Raw genomic sequence first — 13517 nt, 5'->3', positions numbered from 1 at the left:
CCAACTAAAGAACAGGAAAGCCCCGGGAATTGACTGTATACCAGCGGAACTATTTAAAACCAATGCGAACTGGTGGGCCCCCTTGCTAGCCTCTCTGTTCACATATATAGATAGAACCGCACAGATCCCATATGACTGAGGGACTTCCATCATTATTCCCATTTATAAAAAAGGCTCGAGGGATGATCCCTCCAACTATAGACCTATAAGCCTCCTGAATATAATAAGTAAATTATACGCTAAACACCTCAGCGAGAAACTGTGTGAATGGATAGAAAGAACGAAGATTCTTGATGATGCACAGGCAGGATTTAGACAAGGGAGATCCACAATCGATCACTGCCTGATCTTACAGCACCTAGCTGAGAAATACACGTCGCACCACAATCACCACCTATTCGCAGCATTTGTAGATTTTAAAGCAGCCTTTGACTCCATCTCAAGAACTCGACTCTGGGACAAACTCAATAAATCATCCATAGACCGACGTCTGCTGCTACTAATATACAAACTGTATAACAACACACGACTTCGTATAAGATGCAGCCAAGAAGGTCAACTCTCTAATTTTATTAGAACAACAAGGGGAGTTAAACAAGGATGCATTTTGGCCCCCTTTTTGTTCAACATCTATATAAACTCCCTAATAGACCTCCTACAAGGAGCGGATACACACGCCCCAAAATTAGCAGACAAAAAACTGCCTATCTTACTCTATGCAGACGATGCGGTTATACTGTCCCAGACTCAGATGGGCCTCAAAAGAGCTCTTAACAGCTTGTCCCAATATTGTAGAGAAGAGAAACTAGCAGTGAACTACCAAAAAACAAAAATCATGGTTTTCTCTAACAAAAGGAAAATATACAGATGGAATTTAGACAATCAGGAGATTGAACAAGTGACATGCTTTAAATACCTAGGAGTGATATTCCAAGCATCAAGGAAGAAGACTGCCCACATAAACTACAGCTCCTTTACAGCACAAAAAAGTACAACAGCAATCCTAAGATTCCATCGTACAATGGGAGGAAATTTCATTCCTGCTACAATTAAACTATTCGTGGCAAAACCAACAGCACAAATCCTATATGGTGCACCACTCGTCTCCCTCTCTAATCTAGACCCATATGAGAAGATACAATCAGGTTTCCTTAGATCACTCCTGCAAACACCTAAATGCGTCCCAAATGCCGCCCTACGACTGGAAACGGGCTTATACAGCATTAAAGCCAAAGTATGGATAAGAACCTTATGCACTTGGCTAAGACTTAACAACTCGCCGGTTGGACTACTTTCCCTGATGCTTCTCGACAAATTTCAATCTAGCTGGTTGAAGGGCATTCTCAGAAAACTGGCCACATATGGTCTCTCCCCAGAGTATTTATTAAGTTTAGAAAGGGGAAGGGCCAAGAACATAATCAAAGAAAGGCTCAGGGACATTGAAACCCAAAATGACTTTAACCAACTTCCGATAACTTATAAACCTCTATACAATTCCCAAAGGCCCCATCTAGCAAACTATCTCAAAGTTCTAGACAATGCTAAACACCGATGGGCATTTTCCAGGGCCCGCTTCAACGCTCTCCCTTCAGCTCTTCTAGAGGGAAGATACAATAAAACACCGATCAAACAAAGATTATGTCCCTGTAACAGCAATGAAATCGAAACCATTGGGCATGTCATCTTATACTGCCCATTATATCGAGACTCAAGAAAAGAGCTGATCGAACCGATTCTGAGGAAAATACCTCGTAGCACAGATGACACCTATATCAGACACCTCTTAGCTGACAAAGAGCCCGAAATTAACAGGTCCGTGGCAAAGTACTGTTACATTGCAACAAGAATAAGACGAGCAATGATGTCTACAAAGGAGTCCAAACTGTAAACATCGAAGGAACGATATTAAAAGTAGCGACTCCTGAATTGAATTTTAAAAACCTAAAACTCGAAACCTGGTCATAAATATAAGCACCAACTCTGAGAATTGGCCATTTTTTACTGCTACTTCTAGCACAATATTACTCTTAATGTCATATTTTATAAATTGTTTCCTGGTCATTGACCGTATTAAAGATATTTGATTTGATTTGAAGGGTTCAATTTAATTTGTCCAATTTACAAGCTGTGGGAGTGTCTGGGGCAAGGTCAAAATGGTTGCACAGAAATCCACTCAGCGCCTTCATAGTATGTCATCCAAACTGTCTCTGATGGAGGCCTGCATACCCCAAACCCTTGCAAACACACTCCTTCCATTATAGGTCTCATTAGTTAATACTAAGAATCATAGAATCATAGAGTTGGAAGAGACCACAAGGGCCATCGAGTCCAACCCCCTGCCAAGCAGGAAACACCATCAGAGCACTCCTGACATATGGTTGTCAAGCCTCTGCTTATAGACCTCCAAAGGAGGAGACTCCACCACACTCCTTGGCAGCAAATTCCACTGTCGAACAGCTCTTACTGTCAGGAAGTTCTTCCTAATGTTTAGGTGGAATCTTCTTTCTTGTAGTTTGGATCCATTGCTCCGTGTCCGCTTCTCTGGAGCAGCAGAAAACAACCTTTCTCCCTCCTCTATGTGACATCCTTTTATATATTTGTGTTTTTTTTAATAAGATATTTATTGCAATTTTCTTTAAGCAACAAACAAACCACCAAACATATAAAATACCATCACCACAGAAAAGTCAGGATAAGATTAAGAAAGGTAAACAAAGAATAAAGGAAAAATAGGTATAAAATACAGTTGTTAAACATCGTATTTTCATGATCTTAAGACTTCCTCGCATCTCCCTTCTCTGCGTTCTCAGTCAGATAGTTATAGACAGCAATTTATTACCTTGTTTCAATTCTTAATTTTTCTCAAATATTTATGTCCCAAATTTTAAATAACTTTATCATAATCTGAACCGCTTAATTTAGACATAATACTATTTCAAACTTCTTCATTCCAATACGTCACACTTAATTTCATATATCATCCTTTTATATATTTGAACATGGCTATCATATCACCCCTTATCCTCCTCTTCTCCAGGCTAAAAATGCCCAGCTCCCTTAGCTGTTCCTCATAAGGCATCATTTCCAGGCCTTTGACCATTTTTTTTTTGTTTTGTTTTAAAGATATTTATTGAAGTTTTACAAAAGGGGGAAAATTACAAAATAAAAAGAAAGCAGAAAAAAGAACAAAAAATACAAAAATACATAGAAAAAAAGATAAAAAATACAGAAAAAGTAGATAAAAAATAATTGAAAACAGACCAATTTTTTCATATCTTAAATTTTGTTTGCTTATTTCCCTGACCTCCTCACACCTCCCTTTTTTGTATTCCCGTTCACATAGTTAATTCAGCAAATCCTTACCCTCTTTCTTTTATCTTAACTCTATATCTTAACATATTATAACTTTATATTTTCATCCGTTATCAATCCATTTTTACATATTCTTATTAACCTTGTTGCTAAGGCCGCTTGGTTTCAATCCAACATCATTTTAACATTCATTAATTTTACAATGTTTCTGCAAATAGTCTTTAAATTTCTTCCAATCTTCTTCCACCGACTCTTCTCCCTGGTCTCGGATTCTGCCAGTCATTTCCGCCAGTTCCATATAGTCCATCACTTTCATCTGCCATTCTTCCAGGGTGGGTAAATCTTGTGTCTTCCAATACCTTGCGATGAGTATTCTTGCTGCTGTTGTATCAACAGCAGGCCTTTGACCATTTTGGTTGCCCTCCTCTGGACATGTTCCAGTTTGTCAGTGTCCTTCTTGAATTGTGGTGCCCAGAACTGGACACAGTACTCCAGGTGAGGTCTGACCAGAGCAGAATACAGTGGCACTATTACTTCCCTTGATCTAGATGCTATACTCCTATTGATGCAGCCCAGAATTGCATTGGCTCTAGCAGATCATCTTCCAGTGAATTCAGTTTTTGCATTTGGAGAGAGGACTGGTTTCCTGTTGTATCCTTCTGGTGACTGACTGATTGGGATATTCCAAAACTTACTGTTGTGGCAGACGGAGCCCTCTAAATTTCTTTTTTTCATTCTCCCCCCCTCCCTCCCGCTACACAATACTTGTTTCTATGGTTCATTGTAAAATGGCATTTTACTGAGGATTTAGGTGCAGTCTTTTTGAGGAAAAACGGTTCAATTTAATTTGTCCAATTTACAAGCCGTGGGAGTGTCTGGGGCAAGGTCAAAATGGTTGCACAGAAATCCACTCAGCGCCTGCATAGTATGTCATCCAAACTGTCTCTGATGGAGGCCTGCATACCCCAAACCCTTGCAAACACACTCCTTCCATTATAGGTCTCATTAGTTAATACTAAGAGTAACACATTGAAATATACTCAGAGTTGAGAGTGGATTTCATGCTCTTTATTCAGCTCATAGTGGTGAGGAGGGAATGGAAGTCCCCTCAAAGTATTTGCTTTATATACATTATTTACACAATGGGCTGCACGTGATTGTCTAATTCCGGAATTCTCCTGTAGGCCAATCAGGTTGTGGGTTCACTTCTATCTAGAGCTGGATTGCGTGGCTCCTGCCGACCAATCATACTGCTGCATTGTTCTAGGACTAATCAGACTGCTGCATTCTGAATCCTGTTCAACTCAGTACATAACACCCATACACACAAAATCCCCCTCCACCAGGTAAACATGTTAAATAGATACCTTGCCACATTGATAGCTTGCTCCACTGAGATCTATGGCCAACACTGTAGAGCCATAAACTTCCATGAAGGGGGATGAAGGGGGATGGCAGGAATGGCAATTACAGTGTCCCAGGTCTTTGAGCAAGGTCGGAGATACATGCCAAATTACAGGATCACTTATATATAACTCATGGAAGACTGGCAGAAACACATGGCTGTGCATACCATTCATTACGCTGTGCAAATGAAAGCTGCTAACACAACAATTCACGAATATGGGCTGGCCAGCAGTCACCCATTCTGTTTCATCAGGACCCAGTACGGGCCACATGATCTCCTGCAATGATTTTGCAAAGTTTTTTGCAGATAAAGTCCCTCAGATTCAGGAAGAGTTAGACTCCACCATAGGAGCAGGGCCAGGGCAGGAGAGTGCTAGAGTCCTGTCTAGTCAATTTGTGTGGGATCGATTCCAATCTGTTACCCCCGAGGATGTGGACAGGCTGCTTGGACAAGTGAAACCAGCCACCTGCCTCCTTGATCCTTGTCTATCCTGGCTAATAAAAGCTAGCTGGGAAGGGCTGGGCGATGGGCTTCGCGGGGTGGTGAATGCTTGTCTCTGTGAGTGAGCCTTCCCAGACCCGCTAAAAGAGGCGGCTATCAAACCGCTTCATAAAAAACTATCTTTAGATGCGGCCAATATGGCCAACAATCGCCTAGTCTCAAATCTTCCATTCTTGGGCAAGGTGATTGAGCGAGTGGTTGCTGAACAACTCCAGGCATGCCTGGAAGAAGCGGACCATTTGGATCCCTTCCAGTTGGGATTCAGGCCTCATCATAGGACTGAAATTGCCTTGGTCACACTGGTTGATGATCTCCGGCGGGCTAGGGACAAAGGTGAGAGCTCTTTCCTAGTTCTGCTGGATCTCTCAGTGGCGTTTGATACATCGACCATAATATCCTTCTGGACTGTCTAGATGGGCTGGGAGCTGGAGGCACTGTCATACAGTGGTTCCACTCCTTCCTCCTGGGCCGTTTTCAGAAAGTGGTGGTGGGGAATGAGTGTTCAGACCCCTAGGCTCTCACTTGTGGGGTGCCTCAGGGTTCTGTCCTCTCCCCCATGCTTTTCAACATCTACATGCAGCCGCTGGGAGAGATCATCAGGAGGCAGTGGCGTAGCGTGGGTTGTCAGCACCCAGGGCAAGGCAAGTAATTTGCGCCCCCTAACACTGGAGTGCGAGCGCGCGCCCCCAGATGTTGCGCCCGGCCCCCCTGCATCCCCCACGCTACGCCACTGGGGCTGGGGGCGAGCGAAGGAGCCAAGGACCCCCCCCAAAGGCTGTAGCAGGAATTTATTAATTTTTTTATTTGCGGAGCCCCCGCGGGCCGAGGCAGCCGAAGCCCCCTCCCCTCGGGCGCCTCCCCGCCCCCTCCTCTCCTTGGGCTGTAGGTGGAGCTCCAGATCCGGGCTTGGCGAGCGCCTCTCCTCTTCCCGGCCAGGTCCGGGGGCTTCCAGCTGTGCTCCGTCCTCCCCCCCCCCGCGGCTGAGAGCCGGAGCCAGCGGCGCCCCCTTCTGCCGGGAGACCCTCGCCCGCCCGCCGGCTTCCTCTCGGAGGGCTTTGGGGAGAGCAGGGCGCGGCGAGGCCCCTCGGAGCTCTCCTCCCTCCCAGTTGGCAGAAGCAGCCACCGCCTGTGGCTGGGCCGAGGGGATGGCGTCGGGGTGCGGAGGCTGCCCGTGCCTGGCCAGGCGTCGGTGGCGGTGCCGGCGCTGCTGCAGCGGCTGCTCCTCCTGCGAGCAGTGAGTGGAGTGCAGCCGTGGCGGCGGGGGGGGCGCGCGCGCTAGGGCGCAAGGCTGGCGGTGGAGGCGGGGAGCCCGGCGGAGGAAGGAACTTGTCCCTTCCCTCTGGACTCGCGCCCCCCCCAGATGTTGCGCCCGGTGCGGCCGGCACCCCTGGCACCCCCCACACTACGCCACTGTCAGGAGGTTTGGGCTGTGGGTTTGTCCATCAATATGTGGATGATACCCAGCTCTACCTCCCTTTCAAATCAGAACTAGTGAAGACGGTGAACATCCTGTGTGTCTGGAGGCGGTTGCAGGATGGATGGTGGCTAATGGATTGAGGTTGAATCCTGACAAGACAGAAGTACTGTTTTGGGGGGACAGAAGGCGGGCAGGTGTAGAGGACTCCCTGGTCCTGAATGGGGTAACTGTGTCCCTGAAGGACCAGGTGCGCAGCCTGGGAGTCATTTTGTACTCACAGCTGTCCATGGAGGCGCAGGTCAATTCTGTGTCCTTGGCAGCTGTTTATCAGCTCCATTTGGTACGCAAGCTGAGACCCTACCTGCCCGCAGACTGCCTTGCCAGAGTGTTGCATGGTCTGGTTATCTCTCGCTTGGACTACTGCAATGTGCTATACGTGGGGCTGCCTTTTAAGGTGACCCAGAAACTACAACTAAGCCAGAATGAAGCAGCTAGACTGGTGACTGGGAGCGGCCACTGAGACCACATAACACTGGTCTTGAAAGACCTGCATTGGCTCCCAGTATGTTTCCAAGCACAATTCAAAGTGTTGGTGCTGACCTTTAAAGCCCTAAATGGCCTCGTTCCAGTATATCTGAAGGAGCATCTCCACCCCCATTGTTCTGTCCAGACACTGAGGTCCAGTGCCAAGGGCCTTCTGGTGGTTCCCTCACTGCGAGAAGCCAAGTTACAAGGAACCAGGCAGAGGGCCTTCTCGGTTGTGGCTCCCACCCTGTGGAACGCCCTCCCACCAGATGTCAAAGAGAACAACAACTACCAGACTTTTAGAAGACATATGAAGGCAGCCCTGTTTAAGGAAGCTTTTAATGTTTGATGCATTTCTGTATTTTAATATTTTGTTGGAAGCCGCCCAGAGTGGCTGGAGAAGCCCAGCCAGATGGTGAGATATAAATAATAATAATAATAATAATAATAAAGTATTATTATTATTATTATTATTATTATTATTATTATTATTATTCATCTGCAGGCTGGTTGAGAGTTGCCTGCTCGGCACATTGTACTATTACAATTGAAACCTGGAGCTGGACAGAAAACCCTCATGAGATAGCATCAGGCATCTACTGAGGTCCGGGACATTCTGTACACCATTCAGCTGATCCCTCAGTCCATTTGGATTTGTCCTAACAATCAGCACTTTATGCCTGAAAGGGCCCAAGACAACCGTCGCCTTCACTCTCCGCTACCCTTCAGAGTGACCCCAGGATATTGCCAGAGGCTCCTTGGACCTTTCAAGGACATCAGGATGAGGCGAGGAGCCAAGAGGGTTCCTCCCAGCCGTATATAATGGATATCTAGAACCTGGCTCCTCAAACTGAGCAGCGTGTTCCTGACCAGAGCTTGAGCAACTAAAACCGATCTGCCCTGCCATCCCGTAGTCTCTCAGCTATCAGCCTTCGAAAGCAAAAGGGCTTCATACAAGAAGGTTTTCCGATGGGGCAGAGCTTGTTTCTTGAGAACCGCGGCCAACGTTTGGTTCAGGTCTGGCTACTTACGTTCTGTGTTCTGCTTTGCTTCAGGACTGGAGGTAAGTATGGTCCCCACCCACCAGTCGCTGAAGTCACCTGACCCTTACATATAGTGGGAGGGTGGGGAGGGGTTTTTCTCAGGAGGGTAGTAGGAGGTGGGTGATTGACTCAATGGGTTTGGTAAGCCTGTTGACGACTGTTAATGACTGCAGTTCATCCTGCAGAAAAAAGCAAGGGATAGTATGCAGATGATTAGCATATGTAATGAGACAGGAATCCAATATCTCTATTAAGATGAGGTCTATACATAGTTTTCAGTTTAGTGATAAGTTGTAATTCAGCAACTTCTAGGTTAAAGCCAGTTCTCAAGGTGGAATTCTGTACCTTTGAGCCAATTTCAGGGTAGAGTTCAGCCTCCCTTTTACCAGAGGGAGGAAGATGCTTTTCTCCTGGCTCCTGATCAAAGCATGAACATAGCAAGCTGCAGGACAGATCGTGCCATCTTTGGAAAAGAGGATCTAGTTGTCTAGGTGGAAGGAGTTGCTAGTCTCAGGGTACAGGAGCTTGCCACAAATTTGCATACAATTTCCATCTCTTAATCTATACACAGAAATGCAAATTTAGTCTCACTTTCCAAGGGGGAAAGCATTATTCTATTGCTGTTCTGGGATCGATTCTGACAGCTATGTGTGCCAGCAGGATTTTGGTGGTTTAGGACATTGAATATTGGTTGGTTCCTACCCAAATGAAATGCTGTCTCTTACAGCAGATGCTGTGAACTGCAGAAAATGCAAGTCACTTAGTCCTGGCAAGCCATGTGAACCAAAGGGGAAGACATGTGAGGGACCATTCTGTATTATGGTAGAGACTTATGGTAAGTATTTATTGTCAACATCCTTCCTTTTTCTATGCTGGGACTAGGACGACCTGAGATTTAAGGGCCGGTTGTTTTTTTTTTAAAGGACATGTATCTTTCATAAGTTTTAACTTTATTTTATTTTAATGTTGACATTTAGCAGCATAAATTCAAAATTCTGTTTAAGTGCACATTTTAAAATGATGTCTAAAATGTAATTTACTTTGATGTAGAGTATCTCTTGATACAAACTATGGACTAATTCAGCAAAATTCTCTTCATTCACTATTTAATATCAACATAAGTACTTCTCTTTCTCTCGCCAGGTCAAAGCGGTGAAGTGATTACTTATGTCAAAGAATGTGGTGCTGACAGTTGGAAAGAATTCTGTGGAAAAGTGATGCCAGGGAAAGTGAAAAAGACAGTAGCATGCTGCCATACTGATTTATGTTTTGACTGATCTTACCATTCTATTCTTAAGTTGTTTACCCCTATCCAGAAACCTCATGGTAAAAGGGTAGGTAACAAATCGTTCTCCTTCTCTTTCTCCTTTGAGAGACGTAATATTAGAAGATTTCATATCCTTTCCTTTCAATGGATTGAAGTCAAATGACAGACAAAAGCCCTACACAAATATTCTGATGCCACGTCCAAAAATCACATTCAGGGGACATTCCACACCCAACAGCCTCATCGTCCTCCACAAAATGGTGGCTGACTGTGTGACCTGGGGAGTCTTCTGTATTTGTGCAGGGCTGCCATACATCTTAGACCAATGATTTTCCAGCACCCTAAGTGCATTGGGAAGTCTCTGTGAGCACAGGAAACCCCCAATTTGGCTATCCATACTTGTTAATCAAACACTCATTCAGTTCACAACTTCATTCAGGGGGTTGGACTCGATGGCCCTTGTGGTCTCTTCCAACTCTATGATTCTATGATTCATTTCTCCTTCCTGCTCCCGGGAGGAGGACCACTCATTTGTGCTCACTCATTTATGCACTCCTTCACTGTCTGATAGTTTGAAAAGTAACTTCCCCACGCAAAAGTGCATAATTGACTTGGGTACTGGGGTGGGGTGGGACGTTCCTTGGAGAGTTGATAGACATGCCTCTTTATCACTCGCCAATCCCTGCTTGAACTTGGCAAATCACAGAAGATGTTATCAAATATACTAACCTGACAAGGTTCATTGAAAGCAAATACAAGTACAAACTTGGGTGGTGCTTCCATGCTCTGGAGCAGAAGCATCTACCCCAACCGATTGCAATGTTTTGTTTCAGATTAGGGCACCAATTTTTGAAAAACCTCTTTTCACACCAATATTCTCCCTCACTGCTCTCAGTCTTGCACTCAAAACTCTGTGATCTCTAAACAACCATAGGAAAGCAACAAATCCCATGCCTAGGCTGTGATTTTACATTTTGCAGAACAGCATGCAACCTAACTCTGGGAGCAGTCCTGATTGGCCAGCCCTTAATTGCTTTGTTAGAGCATCCCATCCCATACTCACGGCCAGGATGGTCAGGTAAGGAGCTGGAGCTTCTCCTGGACCCTGTCCATCAGATTCTCAATTCCTCTCTTCCTGGAGCTCATGGAACCCTGCTCCTCCAAGGCTTCTTGGGCAGAGAGAGTTTGTTCTCTGTTGTCCTTCCTGAACATTGCAATGCAAGTGGAACGTAGCAAAGCTTTTAAGTAGTTTGGACTGGTGGGAGTTCTAGGTGGCCAGTCACGATAGAGTTCAATAATAACAGTTAAAATTACTGCTAGTTTTGCATGCAGAATAACGTAAGAATAATACCTTGTGATATTGTTTTATTGGATGCTTCAATGCTTTCTTTCAATAAAGTTTGTAAGTGAACTTGTGGTCTGTATTCTGTTTTGCTTCCAGTCTGTCATCTGGCTTCAAAATGGTGTCCAAATGTATGCAAACACAGACAAAAACCTGCTCTTGACAGCAGCAACCATCATGCAAACCATCATGCTTTCTTTCAATGAAGTTTAAAAATCAAGTTGCAGTCTGTATTCTATTTTGGTTCCTGTGTAATTATTGTAACTCGAACACAAAAGAAATCACTGTACCTTATCTTTTCCTTTCCTCAAGACTGAGGGAATTTTAATGAGAAAGTACAACTGGTGTTGGGTGCTGGAGCTTCATGGATGCACAGGAAACTGAGAAACCTACTAAAGGGCAAGCAAGCAAAAGAAGGAAGCAGCTGGAGGGAATTACTAATGGTCTTAGTTGTCCCTATACCAATGCACAGAGTATGGAAAACAAACAAAGTCCTCAGTGATAGTTTTGAGGAGAAGTTGGTAAGATGTGGACTAGGTGATACTATGGTTAGGTGAATTTGTAGCTGGCTGATTGACTAAACACAAAGAACACTTACCAATATTTGGATTTCCCTGGGCAAGATAAAGTGATTAACAATTTTTTAGAAGCAAGTATTTTATTATTCCTTAGGTTTATGGGACCACTGGGAACAGCAAAAACGTACTATTGTGGCACAAGGGGGATTCACATTAGTTCTGGGGAAATATGCCGCTAGGCCCTTATTGGCTGAGGGAAACTCTACTCTGGCATCAGGTGCTCATAGAAGCCTGGGACATTCTGTATAGCCCATTTCGATTTTTCTGAAAAATCAGTACATTATGCACCTAACATCTTAAGGAATTACTACCCACATCCCTGTTCCTCTTCAGGGCCACCCAAGCATATTCACAGAGGCTTCATGCGGTGGTGCTGTGGTCTAAACCATGGAGCCTCTTGGGTTTGCCAATAGGGTGAGCTCCTGTTGCTCTGTCCCAGCTCCTGCCAACCTAGCAATTCAAAAGCACGCCAGTGCAAGTAGATAAATAGTTTCCGCTGTAGCAGGAAGGTAAACAGCGTTTCCATGCGCTCCACGGTTTCCTGTTGCACCGGAAAGCTGTCTGGGGACAAACGCCAGCTCCCTCGGCCTGAAAGCCGAGATGAGCACTGCACCCCATAGCTCCCTTTGACTGCACTTAACCGTCCAGGGGTCCTTTACCTTTTACCTTTGCACCGTTCAAGCTTACCAGCATGAGAGAAGAAGCCAAGAAGGTTCCTCCTAGCCTTAAATAATAGTAAAGGTAAAGGTAAAGGTAAAGGTAAAGGATCCCTGACAGTTAAGTCCAGTCGCAGACGAATCTGGGGTTGCGGCGCACATCTTGTTTTACAGGCCGAGGGGGCCGGGGTTTGTCCATAGTTTTTCTGGGTCATGTGGCCAGCACGACTAAGCTACTCCTGGTGCAACAGAACACCCAAACCAGAGCAGCACATGGAAATGCCGTTTACCTTCCTGTTGGAGTGGTACCTACACTCCCCACATCATTGTTGTTCCTCAGACACCCCAGCATGTTTCCAGAGGCTTCTGGTACCCACCAACCCCATCAGGATCAGGTGCCCTGAGATGCTAATAAGGTTCCTATTGGCTTTATATAATGGCTATGTTGAACCTGGTTCCTCAAGCCAAGCAACTTGGTTTTTTTTTCAGAAGCTGACCAGTTGCTACTAGTTATTACCAGATTTTTCTATCTAGAGCAAGATTGGGTTTTCTAACTAGGGGCATCCTGGGTATAGCAGTCAAAAGTCAGAGAACAGATTTCACCTTCTGCCCATAGATCTCTCAACTGCAACACTTGACCTACTCCCCTGCACGTGAAGAGTCGTCATTCATTCCAATCAGAGGAAAGGCAATCACTGCCCTTGGGAACAGTGGTAGCAAAACCTGCCCTTCAGCTGATGGTGGTAAATTGATACTTTACCACACAAACCAACTGATAACTTGTTAAACTGGCATCTATAACCAATGCTGTGGAGCCACAAAAATCCATCAAGAGGCACATGTATGACATGGGCTCACCTGCTTTTGTTTCCGGGTCCTATGTCTTTGAACTGCCGGAATCAAGCCTTATCAGGAGAAACTGGCCACTCTCCAGGCACCCGGCTTGAGTTCCTTGTTGACCTCCCCGTCTGCGTTTCCCGGCAGGATACAGGCTAGGTCACTATCGGCGATCCTCCTCAAGCGTGAGAAGAACACACCACTCTTCCCTGCTCCCTGCTCCCCCCCAGGGAGGGGAAAGAGACAGACAGAAATGTATTTACATGCCTTTATTTCTGTCTTTGCACCAGTACAGAGAAACGCGTCTGCACTCTCCAAACACCAACAGCAGAGAGACAAACTCCACCCCTGTACTTCCAGTACAGGTCAAATGACACTCTGAGCTAACATCCAGTGCTCAGCACAGTGAATAGACTGCCCCTTCGTTCCCACGGTACAGTCCCAAACATTCACATCCTGTTTTGCTTTCCAGCCAGCTCTGACTTAGACACAGCTTCAACCTGTCTTGGGTTGTTAACAATAGTAACACATGCAACAGCTAAGTTAGCAAACTCTTTTGAATACCTCTTGGGTGGTACACCCTTTGTATCTCTCTCAGACCTGTGTATGAGGTGCTGATCCTCTCTGCTCA

General features: G+C 45.3%; 1 long non-coding RNA gene across 1 annotated transcript; it reads left to right on the top strand.

Moving 5' to 3' along the window:
• The first annotated feature begins 7995 nt into the window (after positions 1-7995).
• LOC309526831 lies at positions 7996-9843 on the top strand. Its single transcript, XR_014216971.1, has 3 exons — positions 7996-8226; positions 8934-9041; positions 9350-9843. It is a non-coding gene; the product is annotated as an uncharacterized lncRNA (long non-coding RNA).
• The last annotated feature ends 3674 nt before the right edge of the window (positions 9844-13517 follow it).

This window comes from Podarcis vaucheri (assembly GCF_965113315.1).
Source record: "Podarcis vaucheri genome assembly, chromosome: 2".
Classification (NCBI taxonomy): Eukaryota; Metazoa; Chordata; class Lepidosauria; order Squamata; family Lacertidae; genus Podarcis; species Podarcis vaucheri.
Note: the sequence above shows the minus strand (reverse complement) of the source record. Positions and strands in the feature narration are given on the sequence as shown.